The sequence below is a fragment of the Camelus bactrianus genome, chromosome X, assembly GCF_048773025.1.
Source record: "Camelus bactrianus isolate YW-2024 breed Bactrian camel chromosome X, ASM4877302v1, whole genome shotgun sequence".
Taxonomy (NCBI): Eukaryota; Metazoa; Chordata; class Mammalia; order Artiodactyla; family Camelidae; genus Camelus; species Camelus bactrianus.
The window spans coordinates 23934435-23960475 of record NC_133575.1 but is presented as its reverse complement, the minus strand read 5'-3'; the positions used below and the strand labels follow the sequence as shown (position 1 = coordinate 23960475).

General features: G+C 40.3%; 1 protein-coding gene and 1 pseudogene across 2 annotated transcripts in view; one reads left to right on the top strand and one right to left on the bottom strand.

Moving 5' to 3' along the window:
- Positions 1-1734: 1734 nt before the first annotated feature.
- LOC105081357 (tRNA 2'-phosphotransferase 1-like) lies at positions 1735-22663 on the bottom strand (annotated as a pseudogene).
- The window catches only part of TAB3 (TGF-beta activated kinase 1 (MAP3K7) binding protein 3), an 80653-nt gene continuing 69820 nt past the window's right edge, over positions 15209-26041 (top strand). The window contains exon 1 of one of the 2 annotated variants that reach the window (XR_012504877.1): positions 15209-15426. The gene's annotated coding sequence lies outside the window, so the exon portion shown is untranslated. The remainder of the gene's footprint in view (positions 15427-26041) is intronic. The other variant, XM_074359967.1, reaches the window with a different exon arrangement.

The following is a 26041-nucleotide window of genomic DNA, read 5'->3' as shown; positions in this document are numbered from 1 at the left end:
TAATTCATTAACCAAATAGATATTTATTGACTGTCCACCAAACACTATTGTAGGTACCAGGTGTATAGCAGTGAACAAAAGAGATCAAAGTCCTTTATATTTCAGACCAGTATGAAAAACTATAATAATATAAACTTCTTAAAAGCCATTGACTTTGTTCCAGAACTTCTGTTTAGAATGGTCATTGTCTCCATTCTCAAATAAAATTGATATTTGATTTGTATTTAGATAGTGCAAATTAATGAAGGTATCTTTAGTGCTAGAGATAAAGGAATCTGGGGTAGATTTATCACACAATATGAACATCAAGAAAATGACATGTAATACTCAGAAAAGAAAGCGAAATCTCTTTGTGACAGATTAATTTTTCATTCTCTTTAAAGGTTTATTTTATAACATAATAAGAGAGGAAACATTAACAGATATTTAGAATATATTACAAGTGTGAAATTCACATTAAATATATCTGAAAGACAATAAAGAATTTGGGAAGCATCGTCAGCAATCTGGCAACCATATTACAAAATTATAATGATGCATGGGTTTTCTCATATTTACAGTTATTAAAGTCACTGTTCACCTGTTTCACTAGACTTTCAAAATCAAGTTTTTGACAGGGCCCCAAAAGTCAGCTTCATTGCTAGTTATGAGATACTCTTTGAGCATTTATATCAATCATATCAAAACTGGGAAAAGTTTAGCTGCAATTTGTGTGTGTGTGTGGGAAGAGCCGTTTCCTTTTTGAAAGTGAGTCCTTTGATACCGTATGATATGGCAATCTGAGGGTGCCAGTTTCTACTTTGCTGGCCCCTGTGCCTTCTACAAATCACTGACTCACTTTATGGAGTGGAATTAAGAAACTCTGTGAATCAATAGGCATTTGTGGCAGAGTGCTAGTTCTCCCTCAATATCCATTTTCTCTTTCTTCTAAGGAAATGGAATTTTAGCTAGGCACAACATTAACCAAGATTGGCAAGCTCTTGGACAGCAGCTCCCAGGCATCGGAAGCAATGTCCTACAGAAGGATGGACGCCAGTCAGAGCTAACCAGACAGCAACCAAAAGTGGAAGAGAACATAGCTCTGTCAAGACTCATTCTTTGCCTGTGGCCTGTGATTTCAGAGCCCCACACAAGTGAAAATGCCAACTGCTTTCTGCAGCTTCACACTGAAGCATTTTAAAGGGGCTGCGAAAAGGGGAAGGCTTACAAGAGAAAAGACTGTGGCTCCTCAAGGACTTTCCTTCCTGACCAATAAATGAAAGTCAGAGCACAGGTATACAGTTAACCCTCTGTATCTGCAGGTTCTGCGTCCGTGGATTCAATGAATCATAGGTAGAAAATATTTGAAAAAAAAATTCCAAAAAGTTGCAAAAAGCAAAATGAATTTTCAGCAGACCAACAACTCTTTATGTAACATTCACATTGTATTTACTATTATTTACATAGCATTTACATTGTATTAGGTATTATAAGTAATCTAGAGATGATTTAAAGTACACGGGGAGATGTGCGTAGGTTATATGCAAACATTATGCCATTTTATAAAAGGGACTTGAACATCCATGGATTTTGGCATCCTGGGGGTCCAGGAACCAATCTCCCTTGAATACTGAGGAACAACTGTATTAAGGACGTCAACTTCCCACCCAAACCTCCTAAGAAGAGCTTAAGGAAGCAGCTATCAAGTTCAGTAAGAAGAAGATGAGTCAGCACAGAGAACAATGGAACAGTAGGAGAATTTGCCTGGGGGAGATCTCAGGCTATCACTACCTCTTTTTTCTTTCTTTTTTCAAACTTGAGGGGTTTTTTTGCTATCTCTTTACATTTCTTTTTTTTTTTTTAAATAAATATTTTATTGTTGAATCACCCTTCTACCTCTGGAGCTGTGCTTGGGGCCACTCTGACACTCTGTCTCCTCATTACCAGTCCAGGAGAGGGGCTCTGGGCAGAGCATAGCTGCAGGGCCTTTTTCAAGTACTTGGGAAGCCGGAAGTCATCAGTCTTCCCTGGAGTCAGGATCATTCCATTGACAGAGCAAAAGGGTGTTCCATCTGTCGGGGCCAGGGGCCATTGATGAATACCACCACTTAGCCATTTGGCCGCATGCCACTGAGGATACCAGGGTCCCCAGGCAGTCCTGAGGCCAGGTGGCTGTGCATCCTTCCCTAGCAGGACAGGCCTTTGAGCAGGATGGATGGCCAGTGCTGCCAGAATGTGCCATGAACAAGCACCAAAGGCAGGGCCTGTGGGGTCTCCAAGGGCATCAGCCCCAACTCAGTTACTTGCAGGGATTAACCCTGATTGGCTCAGATGAGAGGGCACATGCTGGCATCCCTCGGCTGCTGCGTGAACCACTGCTTCCCACTGGTGTCCACCACTCACTCACATCTTCAGCTGAGAAGCTGAGGACCTGGGGCAGATACAGGAGGGTGCCCAGGGGCAGGGAGGCTTTGTCCCCCATGGGTAGTCCTAGCTTCAAGGCTCCATGACCTAGGACATAGGACCAAGCCTTGGGTACTTGCACATCTTGGTCCAGTTCCCTGGGTCTGTGAGACCTCCTATCCCTGGGCCCTGCTGCTTTCTGCCTCCTTCCTCTGGAGAAGTTCACGGCCAAGACAGACTCCTGCTGCTGGGCGGCTCGTTACTTCTGAATGTGATTGACAAGCAGGAAATAGAACAGAAGCCTATTATTAAATGTTACAGGGAATCTGAAAGCCAAAGAAAGCCAAAAGCCTGGCAAATGCCTATGGTTATTAGAGTCACTGTAGGGAAGGAAAAATAACTTTCCCTCTAAACTTCTGGGTTCTTGGCTGAGACACCCCTGTAATAAAAGACAGGTTAACAGGAGAACGACTGAAGTTTAATAATGTGTACTTCCCTGTGTACATAGGAGATGCTTAGGAAAACTAACTCCCCAAAATGACCTGAACCCACAGTTAAATGCCAACTGCAGCTAAAGATGGAAGAAACGGCACTGGAGGTGGGGTGGGGGTGGGGGTGGGGAGCAGGGGCTGTCAGTTGTGGGAGGTTACCGGGCAAAGCACAGTAAACAAAGGTAAGGTTGTTATACAGATTTAGGTCGGTGACTTCTCCATTGATGACGGTTTCCAGATATCTAGAGCCATCCTACTCTTCCTGGTACAGAGAGGGAGACACCCTTACAAATGGAGGGTGTGTTATAAATGTAAATGTATCTTATAATAGGGTAACTTCTAATTGGTTTTCAGAGCTTCTCCTGTGACAGCTGTTTGTTAAAAATAATCAGCTCAAAATAATGCTTATGCTAAAGAGACATATTTTGTGGTGACAAATTCTGCTCCCCTTTACCTCCAAGCAGTGTTAGGACCCCCAAACTGCTCAGCAGGAAACAGGCTGTGGAAGTTGAACAATCCCCAAGAAATGCCCACTGCAGATGTGGCTGTAATAATCAATAGAAATTAAAATTCCAGAGGGCAAAGACTAAAGCCATAGAGGAAAACAGACAAGGGGTTCCTTTAAGAGAGCAGAGCTAAAGATTGTCAGATGAGCCAACTAAGAAATTTAATCCAGTGATAGGACAATGAGTTTCTGCATTTCCAAGCCTGTTGGACTCTAATCGCCATTAACTGATGACTACTGAGTGGTTCCGCTTCTCCCTTCCTAGTATCAATGTTTCTGTTCTTGTCATCTTGCTCCTACTCCACTATGATGTTGTGGCTGGGGTATATCACTTGTCTTTTTTTTTTTTTTTTTTTTTTTTAGATTTCAGAATCACAAGAAGACACAGCTGAACCTGACATAGGAGATCACACATCACTCAGAGATCCTGGACTTGAAGACGTATGCAGTGTAAGGGAGGAAAAATAATTTTCCCTTTCTACCCTTCTAGGTTCTTGGCTGAACACTCTGCTCCCTGTAATAAAAAATAGATTAAGAGGAGAAAAACAGAAGTTTAATAACATGTATACCTCCTGTATACAAGAGAGAGACCCAGGAAACTTGAGTAACTCCCCAAAATGGCCAGAGCCATCACCATCTTCTGTTAAAGACAAAAGAAGGATGTTGGGGGAGAGGGGAGGCCAGTTATGGGAGGGGACCGGGAAAAGCACAGTAAACAAGGGTAAGGTTGTTAATACAGATTTAAGTCTGCCTTCTCATTGGTAAGTTTCTAGGATTTTAGTCATCTTCCTTTTCCTGGTACACAGGGGAGACACCCTTACAAATGGATTTCCCCTTATAAAAGTCTCTTACAAAATGATAACTTCTGCTCTGTTTTCAGAGCTTCTCCTGTCGGTTGCTTCTTAAAAATAACCAGCTCAAGATAATCATATTTGGGGGTAGCAAATTTTGCTCCCCTTCAGTGGTAATGGGATTGTACTTGGGAGCTCTCTCCCTTGGTGATGGGTGTGTTCTATGTATGGGAAGAGGAGCACACATAGATGTTTGTGTGGCCAGAAGAGCAGAATGGCAGAGGCCAATAGTATCCCTCCAATATCTGTTCTCCTCTGCTTCTATCATAATAGAATTTTGAACTGAGTATATGGCCATCTAAAATAAAAACTTCTTTTCCTAGTCTTCTTTGTAACTAGATGTGGTCATGGAACTAAGTTCTGGCCAATGATATGTGAGAGGAAGTGATGGGTGCAACATCCAGATTATGCCCTTAAAGGGAAGACACATGTCTTTCCTACTTTCCTACTTTCCACTAGCTGGGATCTGGAGGTGGTGGATGGCCATCTGGGCTCAGGAAACCATGGCAGCACTCTATGAATGGCAGAACAAGCTAGAAGGAGCCAGGGTTTCTGACACCATAGAGCACCTACTAGCCTAGACATTTATAGGAGAGCTTTTATTTATCTGTTACACAGTCAAACTTATGTCTTAATCAATAAGCAATTACTTATCATAACCTAATTCTAGAAATCCAGAAGAAAATAGAGTATTTTTAAGCTTTGTGTAAGAATAACAACTTCTTTAGCTTTGAGCAATATGAAATATAAAATGTGATAGAAAAAAGATTAATAATTATATCATATTAACAAGTCACTCAAATTTATAAGACACCAAACTCCAAAGTTAAGGGAATGAACAATTGACTCTTGAGGAAATACATATGGTAAAGGAAAATCACTTGAGAAATGTTTATCCTACATAGACATCAAAGATGTGAAAATTAAACTAATCTAGAGGTTTCATGTTACAGCTGATAATTACATAGGCTAATGTTTATTGAGAACCTATTTCATGTGTTTTATATTTATATTTATATATTTAGTCTTCACAACATTTTAATATGAGAAACTGAGACTTGAAGATGTTAAGAAACTCACCCAAGGTCACATGACTAGGAAGAGCTTTGAGCAGGATTTCAAATCCAATGGTATTTGAGTCAGTAGTCTCAACTACTATTGTCTTTCATGCCAAAAGAGCAACATTTATTTTTAAGTATAGTCAGTTATAATCTGTCAGTTTCTGGTGTACAGCATAATGTCCCAGTCATGCATATATGTACATATATTCATTTTCATATTCTTTTTCATTAAAGAATATTACAAGATATTGAATATACTTCCCTGTGCTATATGGAAGAAATTTGTTATCTGTTTTTATATATAGTGGTTAACCTTTGCAAATCTTAAACTTTCCGATTTATCCCTTCCCACTCCCTTTCCCCTGGTAACCATAAGATTGTTTACTATGTCTGTGAGTCTGTCTCTGTTCTGTAGGAGCAACATTTATAATGCACAATGCTGGAAAGACTGGTGAAGGGCTTTACTCATCCATTACTGTCCAGATACCTCACTGTCCTGTTCTTGCCCTCTGTGCCGTAGGTAACTATATTCTCCAAGTTCCTTTGTTCCCTGACTTCTGGGTAGATTTGCTCAATGGACAGTACTTTCAGAAAATTGGAGAGCAAGAAGATGAAAGAGTCCAAAGTATTTTTCTCCCTTTCTCTTTCTGTTTCTTAGGTTATCTCTTCCATGGATCCAGCTTTTTCTACCTTATCCAACTGTCCCTCCATCCCCAAGGGTGGCAGAATATTTCTGGTGTCTCCAATCTCTGGGTTATTTCACCCCTGACTCCTTAGCTCCTTCATTATGTGTGAAGTCAATTTCTTGTTTTCTTTTCCCTCTAGCACTAGAGTGGTTTTCATGTTTTTTGCTGGAATCTGACTTAATACACAGACAATATACCCCTTTTGGGAATAAGAGTAGTAATTGTGAGGCTAACTGGTGCCCTTCAAAGTCCAATGACCCCCATTCCTGGGCTCCTAGATGTCCACTTGCAATCCCTCAAAAGATAAAGTAAATTTTTTTCTGATGTGTGTTTTGCCCTAGCAGAATTAATAGCCTTAGGGAAGGGCTACTCTCACAATAGCTCAGACTGGTTTGTTTCAACCCGTATTTCCTCCTTATCAGAGTCATAAATCCCGCTGCTCCTTCACAGACCCTTACTTTCTCACCTCACCTATAACCAATCAGAAACTTGTGCACGAGCTGATCATGCTGCCCACAACCCACTGTGTTCACCAACTCCTTCCCCATAAAAGACCCTATGCTTTCATCCTCGGTGTGCACACAGGCACATCTCATCTGTGTGGCCCAATGTTGTCTGTGGTAGTGTACCTAATAAACCCCTTTACTATTCTCCTCCTTCGTCTTTGGTAAATTCTTTTACTGCCCATTGTACCAGCCTGCCTTGTCCTACAACAGTAATGATGATCATACACATTGACTCAGTTTTGTATGCTGAAAAATGTATCCTAAGGAAATAATTTAACAGAAACAATAAAACTTTGCACAGATGTCCATTTCAGCATTATTTATAACATCAGAAAATTGGAAACCACCTAAATGTCTAACATTGGAAGAAAGGACTGAAAAATCAGGGTACATAACACAATGGAATAATGTGCAGCTATTATAATCATTGTACCAGCCAGCTTTTGCTAGATTATGCTGCAGTAGCAGATAATCCCTAAATCTCAGTGATTTATCACAGGTTTATTTCTCACTCAATTATTACCCATTGTTTGCAGTTCAGCTGCAGCTCTGCTTTATCCCAGGACCTAATTGGAAGGACTAGCTCCATGTTGATCTCAAGGCAGCAGAAAAAGAGCAAGGAGAGAATAATAAAATAGCTCTTAAAGCTTATGCTCAGATGTGGGATAGGTCATTTCTGCTCAAATTCCACTAACCAAAGCAAGTCACATGACCAGGCCTGACATCAATGGGGCATATAGGGAGACCTACCAAGAACTGGATCTGTAGAGATGGCCCCAGAGGAAAGGGACAGGAAATATTTTCGACAATAATAAAATCTTCCACAATAATGAAGACCATGGAAATAACATGGAAAATGTTTGATTTAATGATAAGTAATGTAAAAATCTACAAAAAGATTTATATATATATAAATTTTAATTTTAATATATATATTTTAATATATATATTAAAATCCATTCTAACCTGCTTCCTGGGCATATGAAGTTAGACACAGTCATACGACTAAGTTGTAGTCAATGATACTATCTACCTGGAGATAATGTTAGATCCCACAAGTTAAGGACTCAGTCCCACAGGACTGTCCCTTCCCTCTCTACTTCAGATGCCAATCTCACATCCATGTTGTCACTTGTGCTTCCGAACAACTGACTATAAATTGGAAGCTCCCACAAACCCTTCCTTGGGTTCGATTAATTTTGCTAGAGGAGCTCACAGAATTTAGGGAAACAGTCTACTTATTAGATTACCAATGTATTATAAAAGATGTAACTCAGGAACAGCCAGATGGGAGAGATGCGTAGGGCAAGATATGGGGAAAGAGCACAGAGCTTCTATAGCCTTTCAGGACACGCCATCCTCCAAGAACCTCCAACGTGTTTACCAACCTGGAAGCTCTCCCAATCTTGTCCTTTTGGGTTTTCATGGAGACTTCATTAATTTAGCACTGTTGATTAAATCATTGGTCACTGCTGATTAGTTCAAGCTCCAGCCCCTCTCCCCTCCTTAGAGGCTGGGGAATGGGGCTGAAAGTTCCAACCCTCTAATCACTGACTCCTTGGTTCCCTTAGCAACCAGCTCCCATTCTTAGGGGCTTTCCAAAAGTCACCGTATTAGCATAAACTCAGGTGTAGTTGAAAGGGGCTTATTATGAATAACAAAAGGCACTTTTATAGCTCTTATGACTCAAGAAATTCCAAGGGTTTTAGAATCCTGTGCCAAGAATGGGACAGAGACCAAATATATATTTCTTACTATAAATCAAGTTAAAAAACAAGACTCAATTGAGTAGAATTTAAAGATTGTATTGGCTTTACTCAACGATTCACGGATCGGGCAGCACCTGTCTAGCAGACAGAAAGGAGCTCCAAAGAGCTGTAGATAATGGAAGACTTTTATAGGTAGAAGGAGGAAGCACAAGGAAGTTATTCTAGCAAAGACCTGATTGTTTCAGGCAGTCAGCTTCTTTTGGGGGACAGCTGTGGTCTATCAGGCAGATTACCTCCCTAGCGCTGACCATGTAATTCCAGATTGACTGGTTTAAGATTCCATTGCTGTAAGAGACTGAAACTGCAATTAGGTTAGATATTAAGCCTTGGTTTCGTATCATGGGCTTAGCACAAGTGACTGTATTTTGGGCCTGTTGTCCCCTTTTTAACAATCACAATATCACAAGGACTCACTCTCATGTACCCTGATTTACCATCTCTCAGTTATTCCGTCCCAATTTTATCAGCTGATGACAATTGGTCAGAAGATCTCACAGTGAAAAGTTAAGGAAGAGGACCTGATTGGGAGCACAGGATTTAAGTCTCCTTTTAGATATCAAAAGGAGAAATTTTTTCTTGGTAAACGTAATTTCTCCTTGGTAAAATCGAAATAATAATTAACTTTAAATATTTACTATTTCATTGACAACAACTGAATATATATTCACTCGTTTTCATTATGAGTTTACACATGACCTCCTTTGGGACAGAGTCCCCAGACAACTGGCTGCTTTCTATAACTTTTCCCAACTTTCACTCTCCTACTTTCTCCAGAGCCATAGTTTTTAGAACACCAAAGGTATGAACTATGGCTTCATTTGCTACACTCCATATTGTTTTTTTTTTTTTAATTTTTTTGCTCATTTGTTTATATGGCGTTTTTCTCCAAAAGACTGGGAAATATCGTGAAGCAGGGACTTTGTCTTATTCAGCACTGTATATTCTCAGAACCTGGCTCAATAAATATATGTGGAACAATGAATGAATTCCTATGGCCATGAATAAAGGACACTGACTATTTCTGGTGTTCCTGGCAGAGAGCTCATTGCATTTGGGAAGGGAAGGCTCAAATTCCCATCTGGGCTGGACCAGTTACCTATTACCTTGGGCAATTCTCTTAATCTCAATTTTCATCTGTCAAATGTCTCTTTGTACTATTCCATGTTTACTATGAAGGGGAAACTGTGATTCAGAAAGACCTCAAGATCATCTGGGAGAGAAAATGTGTGTGAAGATTCTCTTACAGCATCATTGAGCTTATCAAGTGTTATAGAAAGTCACAGTGAACTCATTTAGAAGTAAATATTGAGTACATTTTCTATTTGAAATGTACTTTTTGGGAAAAGAAATTAGAGATTACTTTGTACTGGTCAAGAGAACTGGTCCCCTAAATGCTTTTATTCCTATTACTAACTTATTTTAACTCCAAAAGAAGAAAAAGATGTTGAACCAATTTGAATTAAGCTCTTTCTTCTGAGAGGAAGCTTACTACTCCTGAGATGAGAGCCTTGGTAGAGATAAGCCAGTGGGGCGTTGACCACTGGACGAGGGCATTGGTGTTTAGAAGTGTGAGCCAGCAGGGAAAAGGAGGAATGTGAAAAAATGGATCCTGGTCACCAGCTGGAGTTGCTGAGATTGGTGTACGATATCCATCCAGTTCGAGTGATGGCCTGAGACCCAATCCTATTCCTCTGGCTTTTCCTAAAAAGAGTCCTGGTGAGTATAGGTAAGTCGTGTTCCAGGAGAAGCACTAACCCCTTAACCATCACCAGATATACAACTCCCAAGTCAGAGAATTTTGAGATGTGAAACAATGAGTATGTCCTGCCCCAGGACCAGGGATATAAGGGTGGGGGTGATGGGCAACTGGTACCTCTTCCTTCTTTGTCCTTCGTACTTAACTAATGATTTCTCCCTCTTTAAGTGTCTTGATATAAAAAGGGCCCAGTTCTGTTGTTCGTTGTGCTTATGATAGGGAAAATGAGAGCAGGCTACCTTTAGTTCTTCCAGCAAGATTGGAAGGCATTCTGACACTTTCATTATTTAGAGTACTGGCCAATACAAGTGCTAATGAAGGTTAGGTGGGAAGCAAAGTAGGGGGTAGATTACAGGGGGAAATTTAGATTATAAGGAATCCCTTTCCCACTGAGACTCACCAAATCACAAGGTAAAAATAAATCAAGGGGTCTACACAAGTGAAAATTAACATAATTTAAACACAATATGTTAGTACAAATTTGTCTGGAAGTGATCTTGAAAATTCATGCTGAGTTGCAGGCAAAAAGCTAACTGGAGCCAGAGATCTGCCCTTCTCCCAGAGGGGTGGTTGCACCCAAACTCAGCTTCCCATGGGATTTCCTTCCCTCACAGGAGGACTGTACCATCTTATCAGCCTCAAGTTTCCAGAAAATGCTTATAAACAGCTGGCACGCCGAATCCAGATTCCCTGGCACCAAGCAACCCGAGTGGTCTGCCATCAATAAGGTTCCTCGGAGGCTTGCTCTACAACAAGGCAGAACAAGTGCTCCTGTCAATAGAATCCAGGCTTGCCCTTCAGGTCCAACAAGGGTTCCCTCATACTAAGGCACAATTAGCTACCACTGGCCCAACCCACCACCTGCAGAAACCAACACTGAGCCATATTATGGCAACATTTCGCAAGGAGAACAGCCAGCCACTTGGGCAAATTGATTATTTTGAATCCCTTCCACATGGGGTGTGTATCTGACTGTAGGGCAGTAATTCATTCTTTCCAGAACTGATTCATACTCTCATTATGAGTTTGCCTTTCCTATCCACAGTTCTCCCAGCAGCACCACCATTCAAGACTTTACAAAACGGTCACCTATTGATGTGGTATCCCATACACTATTGCCAAAAACCAATGGACCCATGTTACTGCAAAGGAGATGCTCATGACCCTGAGAACCACTGGTCTCATCATATATGTCACCACTCAGAAGCAGAGAGCCTAATGAAATGGCCCATTAAAGGCCCAGCTAACTTCTTGGATTTTAGACCATACTCTGTGGTACTGGGGTCACTTAGTAAGAGGGAGCCATTCTGGGTCCCATGAATTGCCTCTATTCTTGTCACCATAAGTAACCCTGGCTGAGAACAGAAGAAGCAGTGCCCAGCTGAGCCCAACCCAAATTGTTAACTTATTGCATAAGGAGCAAATAAAATGGTTATCATTTTAGACTATTATGTTTTGGAGTGGTTTTGTTACAAGGCAATAGATTATTAATATAACAGATGATGCCAAAAATATTTGAAATTATACATAGGATGTGTCTGATACAGCTGAGGAGACTACATTCTAAGTTCTATCACATTCGAAAGAGGGTTTCTAGGCCCTTCCCTAAAGGATCATCAATAGGTGGTGAAACCGGTTCTGTGACTATCACTCAAATACTTCCTCCAGCTGAAATAAGAGAAGGGAGATTTTTATTAGTTCTCATCTTTGAGAGAGTGTTATAGATTTTCTCTCCCACTGGGGAAGGCAAAGCCAAGCGAGGGGGCTTTTGAGAGCTGAATGAGGAGTGTCTTCAAGGTGCGTCACAGTCCAGCTGCTTGGTTACTATACTGAACTGCAGCTACCTATAGGTCCAACCTAGAGTGAGAATTTCAGGGAGAGCCAACCACGTATCTTTGGAGTTTGGAGACCTGTGTTGACATAGACATCGCTGTCTGCTCCTTGCCAGAAGAATTCTGAAGGCAGGAAGCATATTGAGCAACAATGACAGGGCAGCATGTCTGTTGTTCAACCTGGCAAGGATATGTGAGTTTCCTATGGATGAAGTGACTTTCACAGAAAGCAAAAAAGCTTCAGCCTCTCACTTGTGCCCTGCCAGTGTATGAGGGGGATACTGGAAATAAGAAGTTGTGGGTATTCTACAAGAGGCAGGGACTGAGAAGAAGTTAGAAAAGGTTGATTCCATGTAAAAAAATTGTGCAGTCAGGAAGGTACTGAAGAGCCATGCTCACCCCATGAGAGAGCCAGCATTTTGATGCCTGGCACATAGAAGCCACTGACAGCCTAGAGAGGACTTACAGCAGCATCAAAATGTAAAAGAGACAAGGGGCTGAGGAGAGAGAGGCCAGACAGAAGAAAGAGCATCATTTGTGTCCTAGGACATGCTATCAAATCTTCCCAGTAGGAGCCTAAGAGCCCTCAAGTGAAACCAAGAGAGAGTGAGCTAATTTTAGACATTTGTCATGTCCAGAGAGGACAAAACTATCTTATGACTGTACCTGTAAAGCAATCATTTACCCACCTCCATTCCCACCTGCTTCTTTCCTAGAGGAGAAGAAACTGTGTTTAGTAAAACAGAGAGAAGAAATAGATCCCTAAGGAACAGAAATAAAAGGGTTATACCTGCTTTTTTTTTTTTTTTTTTTTTACTTCAAGCTCCTTACTAGGGGCAGGACCCAGCTGCCAGAAAGGAGAAGAAATAATTTTAAATCAAGGTCTGAGTTTTTATTATTTTATGGGGCTGCTGGTTGTCCTCCCAACCTTCCCTCCAAAGTCATAGAATTTTTAGTTAGATACAAGTCTGCTTAGAGTAAGATCTCATTTCCCAGTCTCCCCTGCAGGTAGACACAGTAATAGCATTAAGTGATGTTAACAACCCATGGGTAGTGCCCTTAAGGGAACTGGGTTCGTAACCGAGCAGGACCCTGTGTGGCCTTCCTGCGTCAGAACCCTCCCCCATATGTGCTGCTGTAGCTTCTCTCTGAAATATCCAGATAATAGTATCTCATGCATATTTCCTGAGTTTTTCAGATGCTAAAAATCACTAACAAATGGAAGTAAGTAACTACTTGATGATCTTGAGCACCTGGCCCCCAGACCTTCTGACTGCCCTCAACATCAACCAATCAGAGAATCATGTGTGAGCTGATGATCACGAACCTGAGACCACCCCCGCCCCCTTACCTGGACTTTAAATATGCTTTGCTGAAATCCTTCAGGGAGTTCGGGGTTTTCTTGGGCATGAACCACCCGGTCCTCTTTGCTCAGCCCTGAAATAAACCTTTTTCTGCTCCAAATTCTGTTTCAGTTTGTTTTGGCCTCACCATACAATGGGCACACGAACTTGCATTGGATAACAGGTAGGCCTTCCTCTTTCTAAGTACTGGAATGTCATGTGGTGCCGAGCCATTCTGAACCAAATATACTAGGACGGCAGTCTAGGGATGGTGGAGCAAGAGGACAGGAGACTAACTCCTGCTCATTTTGTGGAACAGAGCTGCTGTATTAGTCCACTTGTGCCATGTAATAAGCAAAAGTCTCAATGTCAAACTACGATATGCATTTATTTCTCATTCATGTATTTGTGAGTTGGTTAGGGCAGCTCTGGTATGAAACCTTGACCTCGAAGCAGGTTTTCCACAAATATTTCAACAAAATGGTTCCCACTCTGTGTGGGTGTGTGGTGGGAGTGAATGGCCCCCTTTCTGACCACATTCAGCTTCCAAAATGAGTTGTTCTTAATACAAGAGCTGGTCTGCTTCAGGATGTGGGTGAAGTTCAGCTCTGCTCTGTGTCTCATTCTCATTGCAAGGCTGCAGGGAGATTGGAAGCTCTCAGGACAGTGGCAGTTCCTTCCCATAGCAGCGGTTGGATGCAGTTTACAGTTTTCCCCACACTTGCAGACACAGCGTTTTGAGCAGAACCCAGAGACACCAGCATCAGCAGATGCTGCTTCCTCCTCACTGGTCTGAATTTCAGCGACTCAAGGTGCCTCCTCTAAATATCTAAATTGAAACAGTTATAACAATCCTAACCCCTTCCCTTGGTTCCACTAGCTCCAGGCATAGTAGCAGTTGTTACCTTAGCAATGAATTGAGCTGTCGGTCTTTTCAGTTATCTTATTACCTGTTCTTTATATTAAATTCTCTCTGTGAAAATAACCGAGGTAGTTTGTTTCCTAACATCACCCAGACTGATTCACTGGAGTAAATCCTACGAGTGAGACTCCCCTCAGATTTTTCTCTTTAATATAGTATTTCATGACATCCCACCCCCAATAGTTGTCACACCTCTCTGTACTCATTTCTGTCATAGAATTCACTGTGCTGAACTGTCATCATTTTTTTTTTCCCTCACCCATCTCCATCCTAGGACAATAGATCCCTGAGATGAGAGCACATCTGTTTCCTCAGTACCCGGCACATGGGAAACTCTGAAAAAGAGTTTGAATGAATGAATGAGCCAGGAAAAATGAAACAGGAAAAGAAGCAGTTATTTTAGTATGAGATTTGGAAGGCTCACGTAGCGCCAAAATGAAAGAGAAAGTCAGATGGTGATGTGAGAAACAGGGCTGTGGTTGCCAGCTGTGAGCCCAGCTCTCAGCACACAGCAAGCGCACCGACAACAGGAAAAAGGGGCATTTGAGACTTTGTAAAGAATACTCGGTGGCAGGGAGAAGAATAGGGGTTGGAGGACTCCCCGAGACTCCACAGTGTGTAAGCCGTTCGTGCTCTAGAGGGATGACCAACCCTTAAGGGACGCCTTTCACTTCGCCGCTGGGTCCCGCCCAGTCCTTTCCCGGGTTTCATTCCCGGTTACTCCGCCCCTTCCTCCACCCCCCGCCTCCAGAGGAAACAGGTAAAACGCGGAGAACTGGGTCCTATTTCAGGGGCCGTTCTGGGCATGCGTCCTCTGCAGCCCGCGCGCAGGCGCGAAAACTTCCGCTGAAACTGGTGCTGCCAATTTCGATAAGGGGTAGCGTTTGCTGTGAAGCCAACTCAGGCTACCCTAATTGACCGACTTTCCCGTGGGCCCCGCCCTCCGGTTGCTGCTGAAGAAATCTCGCGAGATCCCCGGCGGCGCCATCTTTGTGCCTGGCGAGCGACGACGCTCCACGAGAGCCCTAAAGGCGGAGGTTCGCTTGCTAAGCTCTCACCGAGACCGGATCCAGGAAATACGAGGCGGGCCTCGGTGGGAGGGACGCACTGAGGGAGGAGGGAGGAAAGGGGGCGGCGGCGGCGGCGGCGGCGGCAGCAGCAGCAGCGGCAGCGGCGGCTCTCACCGGACTCGGGCCCCGCGCGGCGCGCACCCGAGGGGGGTCGGGCGGGGAAGCGGCGCCGGCCCGGACCCCCCGCGGGAGCAGGCGGCTGGCGTGAGGGCAAGGCGGCGGCAGCGGCGGACGGGGAGCAGCGGCTGCCGGGTGAGTGTCCGCAAGGAGGCCCGGCACCTGTCCGGGCCGGGGTGTCGGGGGTGGCCCCAGGGTCGTCTCTGTGACCCCCCTCCCGGGCGGCGGGCGTGTGCTGGACTGCGGGTGTCCCCGGGGATCGGTTCGGCCTGGGGCTGCGGCGGACGCCGGAAACTGCGGGACTGCCGGAGGTCTGCGCACGGCCTGGCGCGCCCGCGCCCGCCCGGGACGCCCCGGGAGGCGGAGGAGAGAGGGAGTGGCCGGGGGGCCTGGGTTGGCCTTCGCCCCCCGAGCCCAGGGGATGATGTCCTTCCTTGCCAGACCCTGGACACTGCGAAGCGTGAACCTCTGTGGACTGGCTTCAAGTCCCAGCAAGGCGTTTGGGAATGAGGACTAGCAGCCCAAGGTTAGGGTTGTTGAAGGTTTTGAGAGACGTGGGGAAGATTAGAAGTAATCGTAATGTTCTGGATGAGGTATGCAAACGGCTATTGGCAGGTGTGCGGAAAGCAGAAAATATTGTCGACATTGATTTAAAGATCACACAAGCAGTCCTCTGAGGTCCAACAACAGATTAGAGTTATTTCCAGTTGGTGTTCTGTAGTTTAATGCCGTGTGCCAGCTCCTTAAAGTGCCTAAAAGCAGGATTTGGGGGGATGGGATGGGGGACAAGGTGGGTTATAAAGTAAGCTGCATTTAAGTCAAAAGTACGTAACGTTGATGCAAAGCATTTCTGTCCTTATTGAAACGTAGTTTATTTAAATTGCTTAAGAAAACTTGTCACCTTTGGTCCAGACGGGGCTTGACAATTCTATGTGTTCCTCAGTGACGTTGGTCAGTCAGACAATAATTTTGGCCTGTGATGTATTTACTTCTGGTTTGTAAAAGAACAAGAACGAATAGGAAAGGATAATTTGGCATACTTAGCCTCTTTCACACACTTTTTCATTTCGGAAGGATAAAGGAATCTAATTTTTTTTTTTTTTGCTTTTTCACTTGTTCTGCAATAGTATACCAGAACATTTGTAAGAAAAAAGAGATTTTTCGATTAAGAAAGAGCTTTTAAGAAGAGAGTTTAATTTTTCACATTATTAAATTTTAAAGGCATCATCGCCCGTGGTAAGTTTTGTGATGGCGTCCTTTTATGAATACTGGAAGAAATCCGGGGTATACACATAATTTTAAATCAGTGTGCTATGAAGTTTTTCAAATTTAAAATCCCCCCTGCCCCTTTGCTTATAACCAACTTAATCAAGAAAGACTTTAGTGAAGTAAATATTACATGTGATTTTCATCTTTAAATTTGACAGACCATAATCTGTTCTGTCGCTCTGAATTTTCTTCTACGTGTTTCACATCTTGTTGACACATTCTGTACAGTTTGTGTTGGACAAAGGGAGTCAATATTGAGTATTAAGGCACTGGGGTTGGTGGGTTATGTATGTTTGCATTTAATCCTCATAGCTATCCTGTGCTAAAGATAATGTTATCCCTGTTGTACTGATAACGACACTAACCTCCAGTATTCTTCAGTAACTTTCCTAAGAAGGTCATATAGCTGATAAGTCGTGGAACTAGAACTCAAGCTTATGTGTGTCTGATTCTAGAATATGTGCATTTGCTACTATACATAAGTGTATATGCTTACTAACACCAATTTTGTGAAAATTGAAATTTTTGTTGCAAAGAAACCTTTCAATTTTTTGGTCAGCTTGAAAGCTTTCAGTGTCCTTGGCTGAAGATAATCTCACTTTTTTTTTTCTTTGCAAATGTGTCCATTTTCTAGCCAGAGGTAGCATTTTAGCAGAAGTCTGCTGATTAATGAGAACTCCTAGTAGCCGGTAGTGACCTATCTGAAATTCACATGTTTTCAGTGACTTTGTCTTCAGTTTCAGCATGCCCAAGATACTTCAAAGATCAAATCTTTTGTTTATTCTGGTCCTGAATAGTTTTTCGAATTATATTACTAAAATAAAATACCAACCATTTAGGGCATTTGAATTTGCTTTATCATAACTTGCAGGTATATGCACACATATACCCACCCACCTACCTCCTCCAGCAAGTGGAGTACTTGATAGCAGATGCTGTTTTTCTTCTCTTTAATTTAGTGCAGAGGTTTCAGACCCAGTTTGTGGTTTGCAGAAAATATGACAGCTGTTCTGGGATCCAGCATAATCTTTTCTGGAGTTAGGGAGTGAAAGACCTTCCCAGTTCCCAGGGAATATCTGAGATGTTGGTGAAACAGTAGAAACATCTTGCCAGTGCATGGCCATTGGTCACTTTTGTCCTCCACTCGTCTCTGCTCTTGCATCTTTGATGTGCTGCTGAACTTGCTTACCTGGCTGTTATCTCTGCTCAATAGAGAGTTGAACTGAAGAGTAGCTGCTGAAAGCTGAAATTTAAAAAAAAAAAAAAAAAAAAAAAAGCTAAGTGCTGGCACTCATCCTCCCACAGGTCGTTTGGTTAGGTTTACCTGTTGAATTAACTATCCCTGGCTGGAAGTTCTGGAAACATGGGTATAAGAGGCTGGAGGAAAAAAGAAATCCTGTGCTCCTTAGGATGCATCTGTATATGTTTTACAGAGTTTGAAGCTTTGCTGGGAATATACCTTGGAATCCTCATGGGCAGTGTTTGGTAATGAATGAGCAAGTTTTTCATAATAGTTATACCTCCAAAAAAGAGTTAAATATATTCCTCACTTGTGAAGGCAATTACTCCTGGTATTTGGTCTATTGGGGTGAAAGAATCAACAAATGATAATGTAACTGAGTGCTCACCGAGTAAATAAAAAAGCCTTTCTGAAATGATTTATATTGCCGCCATATGAAGAAAAGACACCAGGAAATTGTCTTATATATATTTAGAAGTTTATTTTCATACCTTCCAGATAATAAACCTCAGTTTATTTCTGTGACCACAAATACTCATTTGTCTGAAAGTGAAATGGTTCTGATGAAATATTTGAAACTTGTCAAAATGAATTAATCATAAATATTTAAGAACATTTATTATAGTTTAGTTCATTGGCAGTTCTATTTATTTATTTGTCTGACCCTCAAACATCCCACTTCCTTCTTGCTTCATGTTTCTCTCCCTGCTTTTCCTTCCTCTCTTTCTGATGCTGTTTCTGCTGGTACCTGGAGCCTTCCCTTAGTTCTCAGTTGACACTGAAGTCTTTGGGAGAATGGATGTTGACAAAGAGGGCAACAAAACTCCCCTAAGTCCACTCCCCTTTTCCGAATCTATGTGCTCTAGGAGGTCAGGAAGGACCCAGACAACACCCCTTAACCCATTCCATTTTTTCTTGCAAAGGAGAATGAGAGTAACCAGAGTGAGGGAGGCAGTGTCAAGACCCTTGTCACAGTTTTTCTTTCTTTTCCTTCTCTCTCCTAAGCATTTAGGAGGAAAATTTGTAAAAGCCTGTCTGCTGCAGGAGCAGCCACTGTTCCCTCATCCTCTTCTGCAGGCGTTTCCCCCCTCCCCAGCCCCCATACTTTTTTCTTGCTCCTTTTAGTTAGCTACCATCCCACCCTTGGTCCTTCACTCCCAAGTAGGTCTTGCCTTCCTCATCCCAGGATCTCCTCCCACTGCAGCTCTGTCTTTCTTTCCTCCTAACTGAAGCCCTAATCACTCTGCCGACTGCCCTCATTCATGCCTTTCCTCCTGCTCAGCCTTGACCATGGAAGCCTAGGCCTGTGGTCCTAGGGGAGCTCAGGCTCCCAGTAAGGGGAGGGAGGAATTCTTTTTTGCTTCCGAGGCTGAACGGGGCAGGGATAGTTGCTTTTATTCTAAATTGAGTGCTAAGTGGGTTTTTCCATAGAAACATTGCCCACGCAGGTTCAGTATTTTATTATACTTCTGTAACCTTATGGGTGTTTAAGCTTTAGTGGACTAGCTTGGAAACCTGGCACATAGATCTTTGTTTCCTGGGAAGGCAAGTTCTGAGGTTCAAGTAGATGATTTACAAAATCAGCTTGTGCTTCAGAGGTTGTTGGGGGTTGTGTGCTTCTTGTTAATTACTCTGTTCTGTAGGGAACACACGTTTAAGCTATCAAAAATTATGTGTTTTGTGGATCAGGTGGCTCGTCTGGCTGATAAGCTGATAGCCTTTTTAGATGGTCAGTGAAAATTTTCTGAATTTAGGCACATGTTTTGAAATACAATTGAAGTTCAGTCCATCCCGGTTTATGTTTGTCATTAGAGCAGGTGTTAACAGTGTTGTGGAAAGAACAGAGTTTTTCTTTGTTATAAAAGGAATATCTTGTTCCTGCTATTTCTTGCTGCTATTCTGAAACTTTTCAAGGGTATTAGAACTCTTGGGAGTTATTTTAACGAAGTTTGTTTAGTGGTAAATATGGATAGTGTTTTTGTTTTATCATATTGTTTTAAAATATGACACAACATTGTAAAATGACTATAACTCTATAAAAAATGTTAAAAAAAAAAAAGGTAGAAAAGAAAAAAAAAGTGAAAACACCCAGGGGTTGTCAACATATAAACCAATGCAGAATGTTCTGACAGCACTGAAATAAAATATTCCAGGATTTGTAAAAAAAAAAAAAAAAAAAAATTTAAAATAAAGTTTTATTAGTCTGTTGAAGTTACATGCTGTTACCCCTGTAGTGTTCAAACAATTACATGAGGGATTTCAAAGTAATAAAAGCAAAGAAAATGCATTTAAAATTTGTTATCTGTAAATGTGTTCAGTGTTGACTTGGTTAAAGGACATATTCCTAATATAAGGCAAGATGGGCCTATTTTTTGGTCTATAAACCACTCTTGTTTTAAAAATGAATTTGAGTTAGTGCCCTTTGTTTATTTTAAGAGTTTACCAAATTATTTAATTACATATAGAGTGCAGTGGTTAAAAACAGTCTCTAGGGATGAAATGCTCAAATGTTCAAATCTTACTTTTGACACTAACTCTGTGATCTTAGGCAAGTTGCTTAATCTCTGACCTGTTTCCTCATTTTTGAAATTGGGATAGTGTAATACCTACCTCACATGATTTTCATCAGGATTAAATGAGCCAGAGGATGTATAGTATTTAGAACGTGCTTAACAATGGTAAATGCTCAGAAAGAGTTCTTATTATTACTTTGTCATCATCGTTATTACTGCTACTATTGCTGCTTTAACTGCCTTCTGAGATGACACTCTTGGTTCTTGGGATGTGTGTGTGCTAGATATACTTGTTTATTTGGTAGTAATTTTTTAATGCAAAGCTTGGGGGGCAGGGAGAGCAGTATATTAATTGCTGGGTACATCCAAAATTGACCGTAGTGCAAGAAGTCCATAAAATATGAAGCTAATATTTTTCAGTAACACCATTTCTATTATGTTAGGTATAAGGAACTGTGCCATGTTGATGTATGAGCAAAACTGGATTACTTGAGTAACTGCAGTGTATTTTAAAAAATTCATTTAACCTTCTTGGCATCTATAAAGCCAAAGTCTGTATAGACGGAGCCTTAATTTCTAAATGGTTGACTATAAGACTTTCTTTTTGGAAATCAGCACAATTTTCCCACAGAAATAATGTCACATATGGCCTTCAGATTTCCAGGCCAGCCCAGCGTATCAGAATTTGAAGACTGATAGTACTATAAAGACTAACTTCTAAGTATAACAGTGTCTCAACAAGAATATGCACTGAGTGCATCAGGTACTGAAAGATTATGAACATAATCTTGAAGATGGAGTGGTGAGGTCACATTCCTTCACGATTCTAGCAAGAACTTCAAGCCTTGGGCAGAGGGCTTTCTTCTCTGGTGGAGGCTAAGGACAGAGTGAGTAATGGGAGCTGGTCTCTAGAAGGCAGGAGCTTTTTTCTGGTTTGGCTCCTCAAAAGGCTGTATAGTGTAGTGGTTGCCCTCGAATCTATTCTAACACTTATAGGACATATCATATGTAAAATGTAGATATCAGTACTGCCTACTTTAATAAGGTTCGTGAGAGGGTTAAATGTGTTAATATATATAAAGCACTTAAAATAGTACCTGGCCCATAGGTGAGTACATAAGAAATGTTGTGCATTTATTATTAAGCTTTACTGTTTTAGAACTGCTAGAATACCCTTCTCTACTTGGCTGCCCACTGCCCGTATCTATTGTACTTAAATGGGTTTGTTCTCCCCCCTTTCCACTGAGAAGTAGTTTCATAGCTTTTCATTGTCATCCCTGTCTAAAGTGAGCATCTTTTTTTTGGAGGCTTTTCTGGGGTTTATTTTCTTTAGTAATATTGGAGAAATTTAGAGTCCCTTCTGTGAACCTGCCCCCATCCCCTTTTTAGGCCTTGTAGGGATATGGAGACATTGCTTGAAGATATTTCATTTGATTGGGTCAGAATTGAGGTACAAACTTTTTGACTTTGGTAGTTCTCACTAAGTGGTTTATTTTTAAATAGGCAAAGATAGTACAGAGTTCCCATATACCCTTCGCCCAGCTATACATAACAATGGTATATTTATGTCAACACTAAGACACTAACATTGGTATATTACTGTTAGCTAAACTGCAGTTTTATTCGATTTCACCAGTTTTCCCACCAGTGTCGTTTTTCTGTTCTAGGATCCAATTGAGGATACCATGTTGTATTTAGTTGTTCAGTCATTTTTAATCTTTAGTGAATAAGCTTCTATGGCTGTAAAATGATTTTCTATTCAAGCTTTCTGCAGGTCCTCAAAAGGCCAGGTGTTTCCCCTGGGGGTGGCAAGCTCAGAGATTCATCTTGGCACTGAACTTAATAGTTTGAAATAAAAGGAGAGAGTCCTATGATAGAGTAAAGAATGCTATGGTGATAGGTTAGAGACTAAAGCATTTTTATAATTTAAAAATATGTTTTCACAGGATTAAATGGGTTGTTTTATGTACTGTTCACTTTTAGTGGATTTAGCTTCAGAATAACAAGACATTCTTTAAAATTTTTTTTATTTTTATATCTTATTGTGGTAGACAAGACATTCTTTTAAAAATGTTTAAGTTATATAAAAAGCATACTTCATACTGGATATAGAAGCTAACTGGAATGAATTGGAGAAAGTAATTTTTTAGTACTTATAATTCTGATTGGAGAAATTAATAAGTTATATAATAATTTATTGTTACTAATTTAGCATATTTGTATATATATATTGGCTTTAGTTTGTGGTCATCTTTTTTGGGGGGGGCCTTTTTCAGGGGTATTATATGCTAAAGGTGCCACTGTTATTCTAAATTACCACATAGGCCTTAAGTTTGATGTCAGTCATCATTTAGCGTAAACAGAAAGTTTTCTGTTAGGTTGCATATCATGATCTTTACTTTAGAAAGTCTTGTCTTTTCTGCTGCAGAAATAGCTTTTGGCTATTACCATGGATGGCAAAGAAATTAATTTTGAGTTGGTAACAATTGGATGAAAAATTTTCAGTTGAAAATGGTATGTTGAGACACTGCCAGTAACAAACTCCCTTGGTACAGAAATCCCCTGGAACTTACAGAAAATTGGGAGAGGTGTAAACTTAACTAAATAACTTGGATTTTTTTCATACTTACTGAGAGATACTTAGGACCTTGGACAAATCACCCAACTTCAAGGGACCATGGTTTCTTCTTTTGTAAAATTAGGAGATTTGACTAGATGTGTGAATCTACTCATTTCTGAGATTTGAAAGACCCTCTTATTTAATAAAAAACCTCTAAGATCAAGTTGTTTGTCTTGGATCTTGATGAATCAACACCAGCCACTAAGTCTAGATATGAATCAGTTTATCTTTTGGGGTTCAGATAGTTTCAAACCAATGTTGCTATAAGTTTGAGAGTCACTAGTTGGTTTGACAGCTCTATCAGTATTTTTCTGTAATTAGCATGTTGTCTAATTCCTGCATTTTTAGTTTTTGTTAGTTATTCAATTCCTGTACTTTAACCTGAAGCAATAGACTTCAGACTTTTTTGTTTTCGTATCCCCAGCCATTTTGAAAAAGAAGTACTCCTTCACATTTAAAAAAAAATTTTAATATATGTGCCTAAAGTACACATCAGTAGCGAACAGTTTAGTGAATTTCCATAGACTGAGCACACTTGTGTACCAGCACCCAGATCAAGAAAGTGAACGTTACCAACCACTTAGAAGCCTCTTTGTGTGCCCTTTGGGTCACTTACTACGCTATCCCCCAAGCATTTCTCTGACTTTCGACATCAAAGATTAGCTTTGCCTACTTTTATATTTTATATAAATGGAATCCTATTGTACTCTCTTGTGCAGCATTATGAATATGAGATTTATTTGTATTGTGTATAGTTGACTATTCCTTCTCATTACTGTGTAGTTCATTGTGTGAATATATCACTATATATCGTTCTGCTGTTGATGGGAGTGTGGATAGATCTCAGTTTTTGGAGAATGTCTTTGTGACCTTAGAGTAGGAAAAGATTTCTTAAACAGGATTTTTTAACAATGATGGATATTTGTTTTAGAGTTCTGACTAGAGAAAGAATGAGAAAATGGTGTGTTTTAATATAGGCATCTATAAACAATTTTTTAAATATTAATATATAGTAAAACCTTTTACTCTGTACATCTCAAGGAAAGTGTCAGTATTTATAACTAGGTCTAGGTGACTGAGGTTTGTGCTTTTATAACTGTTTTGGATGGAATTCCTTCAAAATCATGTCATGTACTTCCTCACCTATTTTGACTTGCTAATTTATAGAAATTCTTTACTGTATGCTAGAAATGAGCCCTTGCTCGTTGCAAGGGTATGCTTTTTCATTTTGATATGAATCTTTTGATAAACCAAAGTTCTTAATTTTAATGTAATCTGATTTATCAGTATTTTCCTTTATGTTTAAACTAGACATCAGGTTTAAAATATCCTTTCCTATCCCAAGGTCTTGAAGGTGTTCCCTCCTTTACTGTTTTGGCTTTCATGTATAGATTTAACGTCTACCTGAAACTGATTTTTGTGCTTCGTGTGAGGAAGAAGGCAATACTATTTTTTCCCTACGTGGATGGCTAATTGTTCTATCACACTGTCTTTTCCCTGCTATTGTCAGGAATCAGATATCCCTATGTCTGTGATTGTGTTTCTTGATTGTTCTGTTCCATTGGTCCTTGCACTGATACCATGCTATCTTCCTTACTATAGCTTTATCATAAGTCTTCATGTTTAGTAGAACAAGTTCTTCCACTCAGTTATCCTTTGAGAGCATCTTGGCTTTTCTTGGCCTTTACACGTTTATATAAATTTTAGTATCATCTCGGCACTTTCCACACATCACACGTACACATACTAACACAACATATCTAGGGATTTTGATTGAATTTGCATAGAATATATAGAGCAATTTAGGAAGAATTGACATCCTTATCATACTTTTTTTTTTTTTTTTACTTTTTTTTATTGTAGTATAGTCAGTTTACAGTGTTGTGTTAATTTCTGGTGTACAGCGTATTGTTTCAGTCATACGTATACATACATATGTTCCTTTTATCTTATTTTCTAATTCATGAACATGATATACCACTTCATTTATTTAGGTCCTCTTTAATTTTTCTCAATAATATGTATAGTTTTTCCCAGAAAGTCATTCATAAATTTTGAGAGTTTCATTCCTAAATACTTGATTTTTTTGATATTGTATATTTTTTTTTAATGAAAAGCATTTATTGTATCTTCAAAGGAGGGGAGGATATAGCTTAGTGGTAGAGTACATGGCTAGCATGCACGAAGTCCTAGGTTCAATCCACAGTACCTCCGTTAAAATAAATAAAAATAAACCTAATTGCCTCACCCCCCTCAAAACTTTTTTTTTTAATTAAAAAAAAATCACGTAGGAAGGGTTTGATTTGCTATCCACTTCTAAGCTAGTGGAGTTACATCCAGCTTGTTTTTTAAAATTGTTTTTTTACTTTCTTTTTTTATTTTTGAATTTTTAAAAATTGAAGCATAGTCGATTTACAATGTTGTGTTAGTTTTGGGTGTACAACATAGTGATTCAGTTACACATACATATATATTCCTTTTCCTATCCTTTTTCATTATAGGCTATTATAAGATATTGAATATAACTTCCTGTGCTGTAAGTAGGACCTTGTGATATTATAAGTTTTTATCGACTTCATTTTGTTTGTTGTTTATAAAAATACAGTTGACTTTTGTATATTGACCTTGTATCTAGCGATTGTACTAAACGTTTATTGCTTTCAATAATTTATCTTTGGAGTGTTTCTGTTTTATCCTGTCAAATTGTTATACTTTTGTTACTGTGCTGGCTCGTACTTAGATTATTATATCGAATAGAAGTGGTAATAGAGGGCACTGTTGTCTTCTTCCCTTTCTCAAAGGGAAAACTTTCAACATTTTTTGATTGAATGTGCTTGCTCTAACTTTTTCCCAGTTGCTCTGATTAAAGAAGTTTCATTCTCTTCTTGGTTTGATAAGAGCTTATATCATGAATGATAATGGATTTTATCAAATGCTTTTCCTACTGGTAATATAATCATATTATTTTGCTCCTTGAATCAAATTATGTTGATTGATTTCCTAATGCTGAATCAACTTTGCATTCCAGGAACAAACTCAGTTTGATCATTATCACATTTTCCTTTTATTTTGCATAAGGACTTCGTATTTTTGTTCTTGAGTGAGACT